Source organism: Rhineura floridana, chromosome 3 (assembly GCF_030035675.1).
Source record: "Rhineura floridana isolate rRhiFlo1 chromosome 3, rRhiFlo1.hap2, whole genome shotgun sequence".
In the NCBI taxonomy this organism is placed as follows: Eukaryota; Metazoa; Chordata; class Lepidosauria; order Squamata; family Rhineuridae; genus Rhineura; species Rhineura floridana.
Window position 1 is genome coordinate 184,332,006 of NC_084482.1, and position 17,197 is coordinate 184,349,202.

Here is a 17,197-nt window from a genome sequence, read left to right on the forward strand (position 1 = left end):
CGATATGCACAGCAGCCGAGGATTGGTAGGCGGGGAGGGGGTGTGGCAGTTATCTATCGGGGGTCTTTGGTTTTCACCAGACCTCCCCTCCATGAGACCAAGTTTGTTGATTGCATGTACTGGAGGTTGGGCCCAAAGGGCAGTTTAGGGATTCTACTTGTGTACCGCCCACCCCGCTGCACAGCAGACTCCCTGACCGAGGTGCTTGAGATGGTCTCGGCCGTGCGGTTGCTCTCCCCCAACCTATTGGTTTTGGGAGATTTCAACGTGCACGCTGAGACCGTTCTCATGGGAGCAACTCGGGATTTCATTGAAACCATGACTTCTTGGGAACTGCACCTTAGTAATACAGGGCCCACCCATGTAGCCGGTCATGCTGTTGACCTTGTATTTGCCTCTGGAGGGGAAGGGAGTGCTCTGAAAATAGGGGCTGTTAATTCTATACCCGTGTCATGGTCAGATCACTATCTGGTGAATATAGACCTCTTAATGCCGCACACCCTCTGCAGGGTTCAAGGACCTACTAGGATGGTCCGCCCCAGACGCCTGATGGAATCTAAGGGATTCCTGAATGCGCTGGGGGATTTGGAGCTGACCGAAGGTCATCCGGTCGAGACCCTGGTGATGGAGTGGAATAGGGAGATCTCCAGGGCAATAGACCGGGTGGCTCCGAAACGTCCTCTCCCCCTGAACAGAACTCAGACAGCACCCTGGTATACACCACGGTTGCGGGGTCTGAGACAGGTGGTGAGACGACTTGAGCTCCGGTGGCGGAAATCTCGCACCGAAGACGATCGGACACTGGTTAGAGCAGCAATAGCGGCCTACCAGGTGGCAGTAAAAGCAACGAAGAGGGATTTCTTTGCTGCCTCTATTGCGTCGGCAGAATGTTGTCCCAGGAGGTTGTTCCAAGTGGTCCGAAGCCTGGTCGGTCCAGTTGCTCAGGAACCCATGGAGCATTCTAAAGCTTTCTGTGACATATATATTCAACATTTTGCCGATAAAATCGAACGCCTGAAGTGCATGATCCCATACGCCGTGGATACAGGAAGTGAGCCAGAGTTGGCCAGTTGCATTCCGGTCCGATGGGATCGGTTTCAGCCTCTTCTTGCTGAGGAAGTGGACAAGGTGCTCTCTACTGTGAAGCCAACCACCTGTCTGCTTGATCCCTGCCCTTCGTGGCTCATTATGAGCTGCAAAGAGGAACTGGGTGAAAAGAGGGTGCAATGCCATCAGCCCTCAAGGAGGCAGTGATAAAGCCCATCTTAAAAAAGCCCTCCTTGGATCCCCAAGAGCTGAACAACTTTCGTCCAGTTTCTAATTTACCATTCTTGGGCAAGGTGATAGAGCGAGTGGTGGCCAAACAGTTACAGACACACTTGGATGAAGCGGATTATTTGGATCCATTCCAATCGGACTTCAGGACTGGTCATGGAACTGAAACAGCCTTGGTCGCTCTGGTGGATGATATGAGGAGGGCATTGGATAGGGGAGAATATACCTTCCTCGTCCTCCTAGATCTCTCAGCGGCTTTTGATACCGTTGACCACGGTATCCTGTTAAATCGCCTAGAGGGATTGGGAATGGGGGGCACTGTTTTACAGTGGTTCCGTTCCTATCTCTCAGGTAGGTACCAACGGGTGGCAGTGGGGGTTGAGGTTTCAGACTCTTGGCCTCTTAATTGTGGAGTGCCACAGGGTTCTATCCTCTCTCCCATGCTATTTAACATCTATGTGAAGCCGCTGGGAGCCATCATCAGGAGTTTTGGGCTGCGGTGTCATCAATATGCCGATGACACTCAGCTCTACCTCTCCTTTAAGTCCTCACCAGAGTTGGCTGTGGAAACCATGTCCAAGTGCCTGGAATCCGTAAGCTTAACCCTGACAAGACCGAGGTGTTGCTTGTGGGTGACAAGAGAAGGTTGGGAAACATCGACTTGGTCCTTAATGGGGTAACATTGCCCCTGAAGGACCAGGTCCGCAGCCTAGGGGTCATTCTTGACTCCCAGCTGTCCATGGAGGCTCAGGTTTCAGCAGTGAGCCGGGCAGCTTGGTATCAATTACATCTGATACAGAGGCTACGACCCTACCTTCCTGTACATATGCTCTGGCAGGTGATACATGCTCTGGTCTCCTCTCGCTTGGACTACTGTAATGCGCTCTATGTGGGGTTACCCTTGAAAACAGTCCGGAAACTGCAGCTGGTACAGAATGCAGCGGCACGCTTGATTAAGCATAGCCGTCGCCGGGACCATATTACCCCAGTGTTAGTAGATCTACACTGGTTACCAGTGGTTTTCTGGGCTCAATTCAAGGTGTTGGTGTTGACCTTTAAAACCCTAAATGGTTTCGGCCCAGTTTATCTGAAGGACCGCCTCCAGCATCATCAACTAAGCCACCTTACAAGATCAGCCACCCAGGACCTCCTCTCGGTCCCACCAGTCAAAACAGCTAGGCTGGTGCGGACCAGGGAGAGGGCGTTCTCGGTGGTGGCCCCCACTCTCTGGAACTCTCTCCCTTATGATCTTCAACATGCTTCCTCCCTGACAGGTTTCCGCCGAGCTTTAAAGACCTGGCTCTTCAGGCAGGCCTATAATTTCGGGATGGATTAGCTTTTTGCTATACTAATCAGATGTTGTGATATCAGTTGTACTGTATATTGTAAATTGTATTTTACATATTGTATATTGTATTTTAACTGTTGTTGTAAGTCGCCTAGAGTGTCCGTAAAGTCAGACAGATAGGCGACTAACAAATAAAATTTATTATTATTATTATTATAGATTGGCAACATGTAAATATACTACGGGTGGTATTCAGTGCTAGTCCTGCTCAGAGTAGACCCATTGATTTAATAGCCATGACTAATTTAGATCCATTAATTTCACTGGGTCTACTCTGAGAACGACTCAGTTGAATACAATCATAGTGTAACTTGCAAATCTGTATTTCTGTTAATGATCCCATGGTAGATTTGTTTTAGTATTTTCAAAATGTTGAGTGATTTAGTAATCCATCGATCTACTACTAAAAATAGCTTGTTCATGTGCTAATCATTGATAAATCAGTATTCATTTAAATAGATTATATTACTAAAGCCTGAAAAGCAGATGCATTGGATTGCTGTGAACTGTTACGTGGGTCTCTTTATTTGGATGTGCATTCAGTGTGGTGTAGTGGTTAAGGTGTTGGACTATGACCTGGGAGACCAGGGTTCGAATCCCCACACAGCCATGAAGCTCACTGGATGACCTTGGGCCAGTCACTGCGTCTCAGCCTCAGAGGGAGGCAATGGTAAACCACCTCTGTATACTGCTTACCATGAAAACCCTATTCATAGGGTCGCCATAAGTCGGAATCGACTTGAAGGCAGTCCATTTCCATTTTCAGTTTTTATAAAAGCTAAGTTGAAACAGATCATTGTTGTTAGTTTGGGAAGGTTTGGATGTAAGAGTAATATAAAGTATGGCATTGTAAAAATGAGCATAGTTTTCCCCTTCTTGGACTCTCACACCCCTTCCTCCCTTTCAGACTTGCTTTGTCATTTGAACCCCAGCAATCTATGATTAAAATGAATTACGGTTAGTGGAAACAAGTCAACTGAAGTTAATAGTTCATGGAGCTAGCTTGTTTTCGTTAAGCATAATTAAGACTAACTGTAGTTTGTTGACACATGCTAAACTGTCTAAAATAGAAGAATATAAGCATTGAATTTCACAGCTAAGCCATGATTTAGTATTAAAAAGTTAGATATATAATGGCTGGGATAAAGAGAGGTGTTTGTGTGCAGTGCTTCTATGTACACACGTTGGGCATTTCTTATTTTTTTTCCTTTTGGCAGCAGCCTCTTGCACAGTGTTTCAATAGAGGGTCTCCAATATTCACAGATTACATTTCGGGGGCTGCTGGTGGAAAGGTAAGGTTGAAAATCCCTATTTCGGGGGCTGCTGGTGAAAAGGTAAGGTTGAAAATCCCTATGAGTGTTTCTTTGGATGCTGGCCAATAGCTATATTTGAAATACCCCCCCCCCAAAGAGTGGAATTGGGCCATCTAAAATGTAGCGCATTTTGTTATTTCTTAAAAATAATTCATTGTCCTATGGATATGTGTGTGGCGAGGTGTTCAGGCTAGTTAGTGCTCCTTAAGATAGCACCAGGAGCTGCCATTCTTGTAAATGCCATGAGACAGAGTGGTTGTACTGTGGCTGTTGGTGATGTGGTATTTCTCTCTTCAAACAGAGATTTCAACAGAATGTTGCTAAGAGAAGCTGGGCTGGAATGACACTTTTCCTTATTAGAATGAATAGCATCAATAGGTCACATACAGAAATATATATTCTGTGACTGGCATTTTGAAGCAATCTTCCCTTGTGTCTGGCTCTAACAAACTTTTGTTTGGAACCTTTCAGATGTTTAGATCTTCGCTCTGGAAGTATTCTTCTAGTGGAGGGATTGGGATGAATGGATATGGATTTCAGTTCTCTCTGTTTCTCAATTTTTCAATCTTAAATTCAGTTCTTTACATTTCTGCAACAATTTGTGATTTAAAATTCCTCATTAGAATTCATCAGCATTTAGTGTGAATTTCTTCTGATTACATATTTTGTATGTTTTTTGCCTAATAAACACATTACTGCAAAGCAATTTCCCCTAATATACTTCATTTTTGTATGTTACTGTCACTGATACAATTTTGATGCACACTTTATCTGAACATATGCATGGTTGGAGAATTGCATTGCAAAATTCAGAGAAGTGTGAATTCTGAAGGATGGCTGTATTTTGGTTCAGAGATTGCTTTGGAAACTCTGAATTGGATAGGTTCTCCATTAAAAGAAAACTGAATCAAATTTCTCTCCCATCCCTATTGGAGGATTTAAAAAAATCCATTTCCTACATTCTTCTTGCCTTGCTGGGATGTACTCATGCGTCCGTCTGCTATTTGCCTATATTAGTTCAGCTCAGAGCTTGGAAGTAATCAGTTACAAGTAACAAATTACTTTTTTGAGGAAAGAGTGGGTAATTCCTTTACATTTTGATTGTAATAGAACTAGGAGTAATTTTACTACTTTTGTGGAGTAATTATAATGTTTCCAGCATTATATTTGGGCATTACTTTGGGGGGGGGGAAGCAGGGAAAGTCTTCTGCTCCTCTGATTTGTGGATGAAAATAATGTGCCTCAAACTGGGCTTCTGTGCAGCATTTCTCTTCCCTCATGCTCTGTGGGTGGTTAGGAGGAGACGAGGGAGGAGGTGGAGAATGAGACAGGTTGAGTGGAGAAAACAATGGTGGTGAAGAAGAATGGAGTGGAGGGAGAAAAGAGCTGGAGGGCAAGAACATGGATAAAGGAGGAGAAGGAGGCAGCAGCAGCAGAATGGAGATAGAATCATAGAATCATAGAATAGATAAAGACCTATGGAGTTGAAAGATGACAACGTGTGTGTGAATACTGTGTTTACACTTGGCACACAAAGTGGCATCCATCACCCTCTCTGGCTACTGTGCTGCATTTGCAGTATTTTAACTTTTTTGCATCTTGGGAAAATGTTTGCTTGGGTGAGTGTCTCTTAGTTGGTGGCAGGGCAGGGTCCAGGAGGTGGTTAAGTGAGCGAGATTATGCTTGCTGGCTGAGTGGGGGTGGGGTTTGCACTTGGTTTGACATGCAAAGATCTGAGTAGTGGCCTCTGCCTCCCTCCCACCTCTGTTACCAGCGGAGAGACCACCATTGCTATCTTATGGGTAAAAAGAATCATTCTACTACCTCTGTATGTGTGTGTTTATTTTTAATGTTGTTTTAGGCTACTTAGATGTGCAGCAGCCAAGGCCAGCACCTTGTAGGCGTTTTTTAAAAAAAGTAACTGAAATGTAATTGTAGTGATTACTTTTGAGAAAAAGTAAAGTAATCAGTTACTTCCAGAGCAATTGTAATTGTAACGGTAATTACTACTCTTTGGGGCCAAGTAACTGTAATTTATTACTTTTTAAAAGTAATTTTTCAAGCTCTGGTTCAGCTGATCTTCGTGATGCCTGCGGAACTACCCCATAAGTAATGACTGAGAGTCCCTGTGATGCAGTGACATTTAGCTATACTTTTAGCCTTCCATGTAAGATGCTTTAATCCAGGGGCCACCAATGTTTTTAGGCCTTTGGGCATATTACCCCTTGTCCCAGTCTGCCTCTGTATAGGAATGGTTTATTAAGATTCTTTTAGAGATGTCTTTACAATTTTTTAAAAAATATTTTGTGTTTAAGGTTTTTTGGTGCTTTGTCATTTGTTTGCCATCCTGACCTCCTTTTGGGTAGAATATTTCAAATGTATTTATAAGGCAACAAAATACAGATTGTAGCCAGATAAAAATACAAATAAACATTAATTATACATAATATACATACATATATATACAACAATAAATCATACACAAGAAATAAAACCTTAAATCCTGATACTGGCCACATATATTTGAGCAGTCTTCACTGTGAATTTAGCTGCACTAACATTATAAACCTGTCCAAACTGGACAGCAAATACTTGATTTTATCCATAATCACTGAGGGTAGGAACCACCACTGATTTTTTTGCTAAACGTGTTTGCCTAGTTGTTCCATACAATTTACAATATAATATTCAATAATAGGCCAAAAAAAACCCTTGCGGTTTAGGGACGTACCTATACCCAACAGATATTTCTATCAAACTTTAAAAAGCAGGGAAATTGGGCAGCTCCAGTGAATGCACCAGGGGAGCAGGAGACCTGACCTCCTCTCTGAGATATTGTACTGCCCTACAAATTTGTCAAAAAGCAAACACAGTTTGTGTTGGTTTTTCACAGTCCAATCTGCTTCATTTTCTTTTCTTTTTGCCTATTAGTGAATTTCTCTGCTTTTTAATCTGAGAGGTAAGAAATGGAATGGTATAGGGAAAGGGGAGGAAGGGGCAATGGAAGGGGGAGGGAAGGGCATGAGGGAAGGGATAGGAGGAAGGGGGAGTGCAGGTTTGATCATTTGCATACTTTTTGAGTTCAGTGGGATTTACTCTTGTGCAATCATGCTTAGGATAGGTGAAACTGACCTGGGGGATGGGCAGGTAGGGGAAGAGGAGGGCAGGAAGGGGAAGGGGAGGATGGAAGAGGAGGAGGGAAAGAGATTGGGTGGGTGGGCACTAGGCAGAGGGGAAGCCCCTTTCCTTTCCAAAAGGCAAACATTGTGAACAGTATCGTTAATTTTCAGCATTTCCCCACCTTTTTATTCTATAGCAGGCACATGTAGCCTCCCACCCAAATTTACACCAAAGCTGTCCCTGGCCACATTCACGCCAGACGTTTATTCACAGCTTTTCTCAAAGAATCCTGGGAAGTGTAGTTAGTGAAGTGTGCTGAGAGTTGCTAGGAGATGCCCTGGTCCCCTCACACAGCTTTAATCAGAATGGCTGACTGTTAAACCACTCTGGCCACTGAAGCTCTGTCAGGGGAATAGGAGTGTCCTCTCAGTGCCCTTCACAAACTACACTTCCAGGATTCTTGGGGGGAAGCCATGACTGTCTAAAGTGAAATCAAGGTCTGGTGTGGTCCCCTGATTAGGCAAGCCCAGCAGCTGTGAGTCTGGCTTTTAGAACACTGACTGTTGGTTCTTACTGAGCATGCCTGGCCTTATCGTTTAGTTCAGTGCTAAATTTCTTAAATTAATTAAAAATCAGCCAGGCATATTTTAAACTTTTTATTTTTTATTATTGTTGTAAACCGCCCAGATAGCTGCGGCTATGGGGCGGTATATAAATGAAACAAACAAACAAACAAACAAGCTGTAGAAGATGAAGGTCAGAGTATGGGGCAAGGTCAGTAATAGGATTACAGGTACTCTGTGAACATGGTTGATTTTTTTAATTACTTTCAACAAATTATTAGAATACTGACAGAAAAAAGTCCAACGGGTTGTGTTTTTTTCTCTCTTTTTAACTTCAAACTCTTGATTCTCTCTGATTATTTTATGTATCACCATGAAAATTTGGAGGGTTATTAAGCAAGCGTTTCTGAGTTCAGGACTATAAGGTTTGTAAGGTGTTGTTTTGAAATGAGCTTATGGGAAGGATCAGAATGGCATGGGGGTATTTTCAATTTAACATTGCAGAATGTGAAAAATTCATGTTGGTTATGGTATATAGCCACTCTCGTGGCTTTATAATAATAGTGTATGGTGTCCTCTACCCATGGGCTGCCACAGATGCAGAGACACTGAACTCTTGTGATTTTTTTAAATCTCCTTCCAAGAAATTAGATTTCATTATCTGCAATCTCAGTGCTGTAAATGCTTTGCAATGAAAAGGCAGATTTAGGTCAGACAAATATTTCTCATCCCCACTGGATAATTTTGATATGGGGACCTTTTGGTTGGAAGGGCAGGATATAAATTTTATAAATAACAGGATAATAATATTTGGATTTTTGAGCAAGTGCCTGATCACATCCACCCCCTGAAACAGCACCACCCTCCCCCGAGAGACAGAAAGAAAGCTTACATACACACTTTTCTTTTCCAAGGAATCTGGGCAAAAAGTTGGATCCAGTAGGATTAATCTGAGCTTTGAAAAGCAGATAGAAATAAAAGAGAGTGTGGGCAAGAGCACCATTCTCATCTCTCTCATTTAGCTCTATGTACTCTTCCAGGAGAAAGAAGTAACCATGCCCACTGCCTCATAACCAGGGGGGCAGTAAGTAGGGGGGAGGGCTCAGAGGTTTTGCAGGTGCCTAGGCTACCTCAAGGGTGCCATGTTGGACTCCCCTGTTTTCATCGATACATCTGAAAAAGGAAAGTGTACATGTGATATGCATGTTTGCAAATTTGTGTTTTATCATATGGGTATGTCATCATATACCCATTCTGCACCCATTCTATTATCATGCATCTCTCCCATCCCCTCTCCCACTTTCTTTTAGTTTACATTTGTGTCATTCTTTTAGAATTAAACTGGAGGCAATCCTCCAGAAACAACAACAGCAGAGCCCTTAGCAGTTGTTATAATCCCTGTGAGGAAGGGGTCTCCTCTCACTGATCTCACATATCTGCAGCTGTTTGGTGGCAGTGGTGCCAGTATTGTGAGAAACCTTGACCACACACTAGGAGGAAAAAGTTTGGTTTGTGGCCTTTAGAGATGACAGTTCCAGCATTTCCTTTTGCTTCCTGTTTTTGAAAGAATCTGCAAGAGCAGAATGATAATTACTAATTTGGAGAAATCAGTGGATTTGGATAAAATGGGAAGCTGGATTGGTTGTTCTCTGTAGGTTTATGAAACTGTGGATTCTAAAACTGTAGATTCATGGAGTGGAAGATGCAACAAATCTGGGCAGAGAAATGAAGGCATCTGTTGACCTAGACCAGAGCAAACTATATTTGAAGACAGAATGAAGTCCTTCTTTTCTTGGAGAGGAAGAGGGGGAAACACAAGAAAACATCTCCATTTAGGATTGAAAATTATATTAAATATATCAAATATTTCTTAGGTTTCATCCTCTGGAAGTTAGAAAAAGAAAATCCACAAGTCCAATAGTGCAAAGCCTTCCTTTTATCCGTCATGGCTGTAATAAAAAAATGAAAAGCATTTCATGTGAGGATTATCCAGAGGAGTTTACACTTAAAAACACTGTTGAAATCTGGCTTTGTGTTGTTGTAGGTGTTCTTCTTTTGGCCTCTGGAGTGTTTGATCATCTCTAGTTTAAATGCTCAGTATTTGTGTGTGGAGAAAGTATTAAAACCAGGTTGTAGTAGTGGGTAAGAGAAGGCAGAGAATAAAGTAGCATTGTGGAAGCTGGTACCAGAGAGTAGTTAGGAGTATAGAGTCAAAAGACTGCATCCATTCACCAAAATCATTCATATTTGGTAAGCCAATGAATCTCTTAGGCTACAATCCTAAAGCACACTTTGGCAGAAAATAACGGGACTCACTTCCAAGTTTTTTAAAAGAGTGTAATTAAGATCAGGTTGTTTATCTCTGAAGAGTGTCTAAAATCCATTCATGGTTTCTCACATATGGCCCTATTCCATCAACTCTTACATTCCTCCTCTATCAGGCTATGCGCACTGACTAGTTATTAACACTGTGAGGAATTTGCTAGCACATAATTTCACTTACTCATTCTGAGCTCATCATGGCAAGAAGTAACACTGAATGCATTTACCTTACTGCTGAGGATTCACCAGATGCTGTTGTATCAGTAAAGTGACACTGCTGAGCAACTGTAGTATACGGAGCCATCTGGGGTAGGGGAGTAGCAGAATTCTGGTTTCCTTGTGCTTGCTCACAGGGCAGCTGCATCTTGAGGTTGCTGTGGAGAAAGGTGCTGCCCTTTTTTGACCAATACACACACATATATTTATCTATTTGAGTTTCATTTAAAACATGCCTTGGCAGCTCTTCATCAGATTTCTGAGCCACGTACAAAAGTGTGAAAACAAAACATAAATATTTTATTTTTTAAATGCAAATAACGAAATAAATTGAAGAGCAAGCTAAAATAACTAAGCAAGAAAAGCAGTTACCACTAAAATTAAATCTGTATCAGCAAATAGAGAATGCTTAACCTGGTGCTGGAAAGATGAGGTTCCCCACTCCTGTTTTAGGGGGGAGTGCAACCCTTTCCAGAACAGGCTAAATATTACACACCCAGGTGGGCAAATACCCCACCATCAGAAACTCGTTGTTTGTATTGAATCTCAAGTTGGTTCATGCATATCTGTTCCATAGCTGTGTCTAGGCTCTGTTTCAGGATGTCCACAGCCTCATGTGCATCTGATTGATGTCAGCCTTATCCTCTAGTATGCAGATATCAATGGCTACTAACCTCTGATGGATATGTTCTACCTCCACTGTTGGAGACAGTAGAGTTCTGAATACCAGTTTCTAGAAACTGCAGGAGGACAGAGTGCTGTTTTGCTCTGGTCCTGCTTGCAGGCTTCCCACAGGCACCCAGTTGGCCACTCTCAGAACAGGAAGCTAGGCTAGATGGACCACTGGCCTGATCCAGCAGGCTCATCTTATGGTGACCTCTCCTTCCTAGTGGTTTCAGGTAGATGTTAAATGCCATGGGGGAAATAATATATTCCTTTGGGACCCTATGCACAACTGCCTAGGGTCAAGCAATAACTCCCAGCTCCACTATGCAGAATAAGCCCCTGAAGTAGCAGAACCACTGTCACATCATGCCTTCAATGCCCAATTTAAGAAAGCTTGTACAGTATACCATTGCAAATGGTACTGAAAGGCACTATAAAAGTCCAGAAGAATCAATAGGGTCACACTTCTGCTGTCTTGCTCCTGGCAAAGGTCATCCCACAGAGTGACCAAGGCAGTTTCCATCCAGAAACCTGATTTCTGTAATTGTTGTTGTTACATGCCTTCAAGTCTGAAATAGATCTACATAATCTGCTTCATCCAAGAGTGACTACAGTTGCCTGGAGTTTCATCGAATTTGTTCAACATTTTTCTTTAAAAAAAAAATTAGCTCAAATAGTAACAAAAAGAACTACGGTATATAAATAGAAACATTAGTAAACTGAAAACAGTGAATGAGCGCCTTTAAAATCTTGTAATGTTTGCTAAAAACAAAAACAAAGGAAGCCCATATCTTTTCAAATAATTCATGTTTTTGCTTGCCCTTGCAAATGAACAAATGTGGAATTAGCCATTGGAGCTAAGTGCCAAATCTTTTGAAGCATTAGCAGTTTAGATTCTTATAATTTTGTAGCTATTAAGATTTTTGCAGCTGTTAGTAAATTTCACAGCAATTCAAAATATTGGATATGAACTAAGCTTTGCAAATAACCCAACAAGATACAAAGTGGGTTCAGCTGAAGAGTTGATTATTGCTGATGACCATCAAACTTCTGGACTTTCTATTACAAGTCCACCAAACGTGCATACAGTCTGCTTTAGGTTCAGGCAAGGAGAACCTTCTTTCGCTCAAAAGCTATATTGCCTTGTAGGCAACCTTTTGGAGGCTGCATGCCAGGGGTGGGCAGGGCCAGAGTTAAAAGTGGGCAGAACAATGGGTGTGACTTTTGGACAGTACACTACATTCCAGCCATGCAAAAATTGGGGTTTACCCACATGCACACATCTCTTCATCCAGGCAAGGAAGAGGCTTGTTATCTAGTTCAAGGAAACATTCTAGCTGGACAAAAGTACTCGAGTGTATTGAAAAGGCCTTGTGAGGGGTGCAGCCCAGGCAGAGACCTGAGGGTCAGATAGAAAGGTTTAGAGGACTGGCTTCACCCCCTGGACCAGAGCCTTCCCACCACTGGCTGAAGGCATTTCCAGCCGTAGTTATTGCTGCTTCAATAACCTTTGCTTTCTTTTATACTTACACAAGGAGAAGTAGTAGGTTCCCTAATGAAAACAAAATGCCAAAGAGATTCTGGAACTTAATTTCACAGTATTTCCCCCAATTTTAGTTTTTAAGTTGTTTCCTTTGTTATTTCTATGGCCGTACTACCCTGAATACGCCCGATCTCGTCTGATCTCGGAAGCTAAGCAGGGTCAGGCCTGGTTAGTACTTGGATGGGAGACCGCCTGGGGATACCAGGTAACCACCTCTGAATACCTCTTGCCTTGAAAACCCTATGAAGAAGGTCGCCATAAATTGTAATCAGTTTGAAGGCATATAACAACTTAGTTATTTTCCACAGATAGATAAATCTGGGATTATTTATTTATAAGATATCCAGCTTTCACCATAAGGTCTCATGGCGAGTTACAATAACATAATATATACAGTTATAAAACCAGATAAAACAGTTACAGTTATAAAAACAAGTAAAAACCAATAGAAAATATAAATTCACCAAAAGAGGAAGGTGTCGCAAAACAAAATACTTTAACTGTCAAAGTCCAGGCTAAAGAGGTGGATCTTCTTTTCATTTTCATTTTAGATATTATTCAAAAGAAGTAATCTCTAATTCTAGCTTTCCAACTCTAGAGTTCCATGTTGTAAGTGCTGGTAAGTGAAAGCAAGGAGGTACTTTTCATTCCATTTAGTGATAATCTGTGTGTGATATACAGTTAATTAATAGTAAAATTTAAAATCTCAAGGCAAATAAAAGGTGGAATTACAAATAAATGATTGCTGCTGCAAATAAATGATGCCAGTAAAGGAAAATTTTGGCAAGCATTTTCCTGAAAGTTTGTAATACCATTAGAATAGATGGATTATGTTTTAACTTAAGAGACAATATATATTTGTTTATTACGTTTATATCCCACCTTTCTATCATCAAGGAACTCAAGGTGGCATACATGTGGTTCCCAGGTGGTCTCCCATCCAGGCACTGATAAGACCCAGACCTGCTTAGCTTCAGCAATATAACAACAACAAAAAAACTAGTGGCATTTTGGAAGACATTTGCTCAGCAACATACCATGGAATCGTTATTCACTTTAAGCCATTGTGTTACTACTTTCAAACATGCAGCAGCATAATTAAACATGAGGTTTGGAAAGTTTTAAACATCATTTACTGTATCATTTCTGTAAAGGAGCAGCCACAACTTTCCATGGCTGATTGTTCCAGAAAAATGCCACAAACACAAATCACAATTTCTTCAGCAGCTCTAGCATGATTGAGATAAGTTCTCAAACATAAACTTCAACCAAGACTTATATATTCATTTTCATCCCAGAAACCATTCTAGTCCAGGAAATTTCAAACACAGACTTTCTTAGATCAATCACACTATCATTTGTGGGGAATATAATTGTGTTGAACTGACTCATCAGTTGTCCGTGTTGCATATATTCATAAATATTTAACAGGTTTTGTTCCATAAGTTTCAGTAGGACTTGATCATGACTAACTTTTGCTAGGTGGAGTGCAGCGGCGTCGCTAGCGGGAGTGTGGGGGTGTGTGGACCTCCGGTGCGCACCCTCCCAGGGGCATGGACGAGGTGGCTGGGCTTGCGTGCACGCATGTGCGTGCACTCGAGGCCAGCCACCCCGTCCATGCCCCTGGGAGGGCATGCGCCGGAGGGGCACCCAACCGGAGAAGGCCTGGGAATGCCGGCGTGCCTCCCTCGCCCCACTGACGCTGCTCCTGGTCTTGCCCGCCTGCCTCCGAGGAGGAGTTGGAGCAGCCTTGCCAGGGAATGGCATGGGGCGGGGTGGCACTGGGTGTCACCCCCCTCATGGTGACACCCGGATGTGGGCTGCACCCTCCGCACCCCTGATGCCCCTGGTGGAGGGCCAGAGCTTATGCATATATTTTTTAGTATGATGCCTATGATAAAGTGCCTGTTTGCCATCCCACCCTCTATGTATGGAGAGTTTAATTTAACAATTCCCTAGCTGAGTTTCTGGGGTTTCTTCCTGCTTCTGAGCGTTTTGCAACATTATCTTGTTCCTGATTAATGTTGTTTGTTTTTGTTTTCCTCAACTGCAAAGTCTTGAAGGAAATTTCGATATCTTTATTTCCTCCTCCCCCTATCCATAGACTCTTGTCAAGCCATTTTCACTTGATTGATACATGTAGATTTTACTGCTGCCTTCCTACAAAAACTACCGAAGTTGTAGTTATTTAATTAATTCATTTATTTCATTCAATTTGTGAATTGCTTTCTGTAAAACATCTGAAAGCAATTTAACAAAAAGAATCATTTTTTTTCATATTTTAAAGCAATTTCAAATCCAATATAGATACAGACTGGGATAAACACCTCCATATACAAGGCATGTTGAAAAAGGAAGGTTTTCCGTAGGTGCCAGAAAGACAATAGAGACCGCACCTGTTTGATATGAAACAGAAGGGAATTCCAAAGAGCAGGTGCTGCCATACTAAAGACCCAATTCCTACATTGAACAGAATGGACTGTCTGATGAAATGGTTCCTGCAGGAAGTCCTCTCCTGCATTCTCTTTGCTACATTGATTATTGTAATTTTCTTCTTGTTGCTTTTCCTGTTTCTACTCTTAATCCTCTGTTTTACATTCTGTTTCTCCTGCTTGTTTAATGGTTCTGCTCATTGTTAAAGTTTGCATTTCAATAGATTTTTATCCTACCTATCCTAAAATTTACCAGGTTGTGCTTACGTGCAATAGGAATGCAATATATTAGCAATATAGCAGAGAAAAATTAAATAGAAGGTATCGGGTCTTTTGTACTGCTCTGTCAGTGGGCTTCCCCGCTCTTCCATTACTTAATTTCAGCTATCTCCATGGTCTTGTACCTCTACATATATTTCTGTTGCTTTAAGATTACCCTCTCCCACCTTCCCCTTCCAGCTCCATGTCACTGGAATGCCTTTCAGCCTTACCCTCTTCCTCTGTTTTGACATTCAAGTACCTCTTTTGGCTCATCCAAACGGAGCGGGATAATCCACGTTTTCCATATCGGGTTCATCATCTGACAGTCCTCACTTTGCCTGTTTGTTCGCTCTTTCCCAATAAAAAAACCTGCTTTTTTTGCACCCCCACATGCAGTGAGAGGACCCGTATTTCTTCTCGCTTTTTTCCAGCTCCGCCCATAACACTCCCCCCTATCAGCCAATTGGTCCGCAAAAATATGACGTATGCTCCTCTCCCCCTTTGCAACAAAGCACAACAAGGCACATGCTTGAACATACGAGTGCGAAAGTTTGAATTTCCTGATGGTTTGGTAGTAGTGGCTGTAATGGAGTTCCTTGTCGCTCATCACTCTGGAGCAGCGCCGGCCGTGGGAGGTGCCCAGGTGCCCCTGACCATTCAGGGGGATTGTGGGCAGTGCAAGGGATCAGCGTTTGTAATTGCCAGGCAAATCCCCCCATAACCCTTGGGCTCATTCACTGCAGGGTTCAGCCCCGGACTGTTATGCAGCTTGGCTGCAGGAATGCTGCTCCTGGGGGAAGCAAACAGCTCCCCCCACGGGTGGCCGCTCTTGGCTTGGGCAGGGAATGCAGGCAAACAGCCCCATGTGCTGCTGTGTCAATCTGCGCTGAAGCGACCAGCACAGGCTTTGCGGTGTTACCTCTGATAAAAGAAACATGCAAACCACTTATATGCCTATAATTCCTGTATTTTTGTTTGTTTGTATTTGCGATATTTCGCAAAACCGACTGTATGCTTTTCTACCTTTAACATTTCTGGAGATACACATGATTGCAATTCCACTTATTTCTCCAGAACAGCAAGTAACAATGTGTCATGTCTAGGAAGGTAGACCACCAGTCTCTATGGTTGCGGGTGACTCTCTAGCAAACCACTTATATGCCAATAATTCCTGTGGGCTTTTTGCTTGTATTTGCAATATTTCGCAAAAGCGACTGTATGCTTTTCAGCTCAGCTGGGCTGCAGAGAACCTGCAGGCTGTGGTTGAAATTGACAAGAGCCTTGCAGGCAGGAAAGCGAAATTGACTCAGGATGCATGAGTGTCTGTAATCCAAGAGGAAAGCCTGTATTTCTCTTCTCCCCCCCCTCCCTCAACTCTGTATGCCTGGAAGCAAAGACCAATACATTCAAGAAGGGCATTTGATGCGGGGGTGAGAGGTGGGAGGTGGAGGTTAGGCAAAGATAAATATTTTCTCCCTTGAAAAAGTTTACAAACAACCACAATTGCAGATCTCCCCCTGAGCGGCTGCCCAGTTTGCAGGCTGGCTAAAAATTAACCGCTGTTGCTGCTTCTGCGCAAATGCGCTTTTTTGCATCTGCGCAGTAGAAGTTGCAGGGGGCTCCCCCAACACCACACAATTGCTCTGATAGGTTCCTTTTTCCCGGGCTTTCCCCAGACATTCACGCGCATGCGCAACAGTGGAAATACGTGATTGGCTGAGAATGAGGGAAGGGATATGGGGAACCGCCCAAAAACCACCCATTAAATGCCCACAGCTGTAAAGTCCATGGTATTGCATCCGAGCGCCTGAAGGTACAGCGGATGATTCCTGGTTTAAAAAAGCAAATCGCATGATTTGTGGTATTGCAGGAGTGGATTTAACCGTGTGAAAATGCGCAAAAGTGCGCGGCGTCATATGGACGACCGAAAAATAATGAAAACACAAAGCAATCATGTCACACATTTTACAGTCGTCTGGATGAGCCCTTTAAGACACATTTAGTCACTGGATTTCCCAGCTGACCTCCTCTTTCCTTTTTCTTCCCTTCCTAGTGTGTGTTTGGACATTTATATCTTGTCTTTCTATGATAACATCAAACTCAAGATGGCTTTTAAATCAAAATTTAATTCGCAACAA

The 17,197-nt window shown here is 42.7% G+C and overlaps 1 protein-coding gene and 1 pseudogene across 9 annotated transcripts in view; both read left to right on the forward strand.

The window, feature by feature from the left end:
• FHIT (fragile histidine triad diadenosine triphosphatase) overlaps positions 1–17,197 on the forward strand; it is a 1,850,166-nt gene that overhangs the window by 33,134 nt on the left and 1,799,835 nt on the right. The gene's annotated exons all lie outside the window — the stretch shown is intronic.
• On the forward strand, positions 12,465–12,584 carry LOC133382514 (5S ribosomal RNA; annotated as a pseudogene).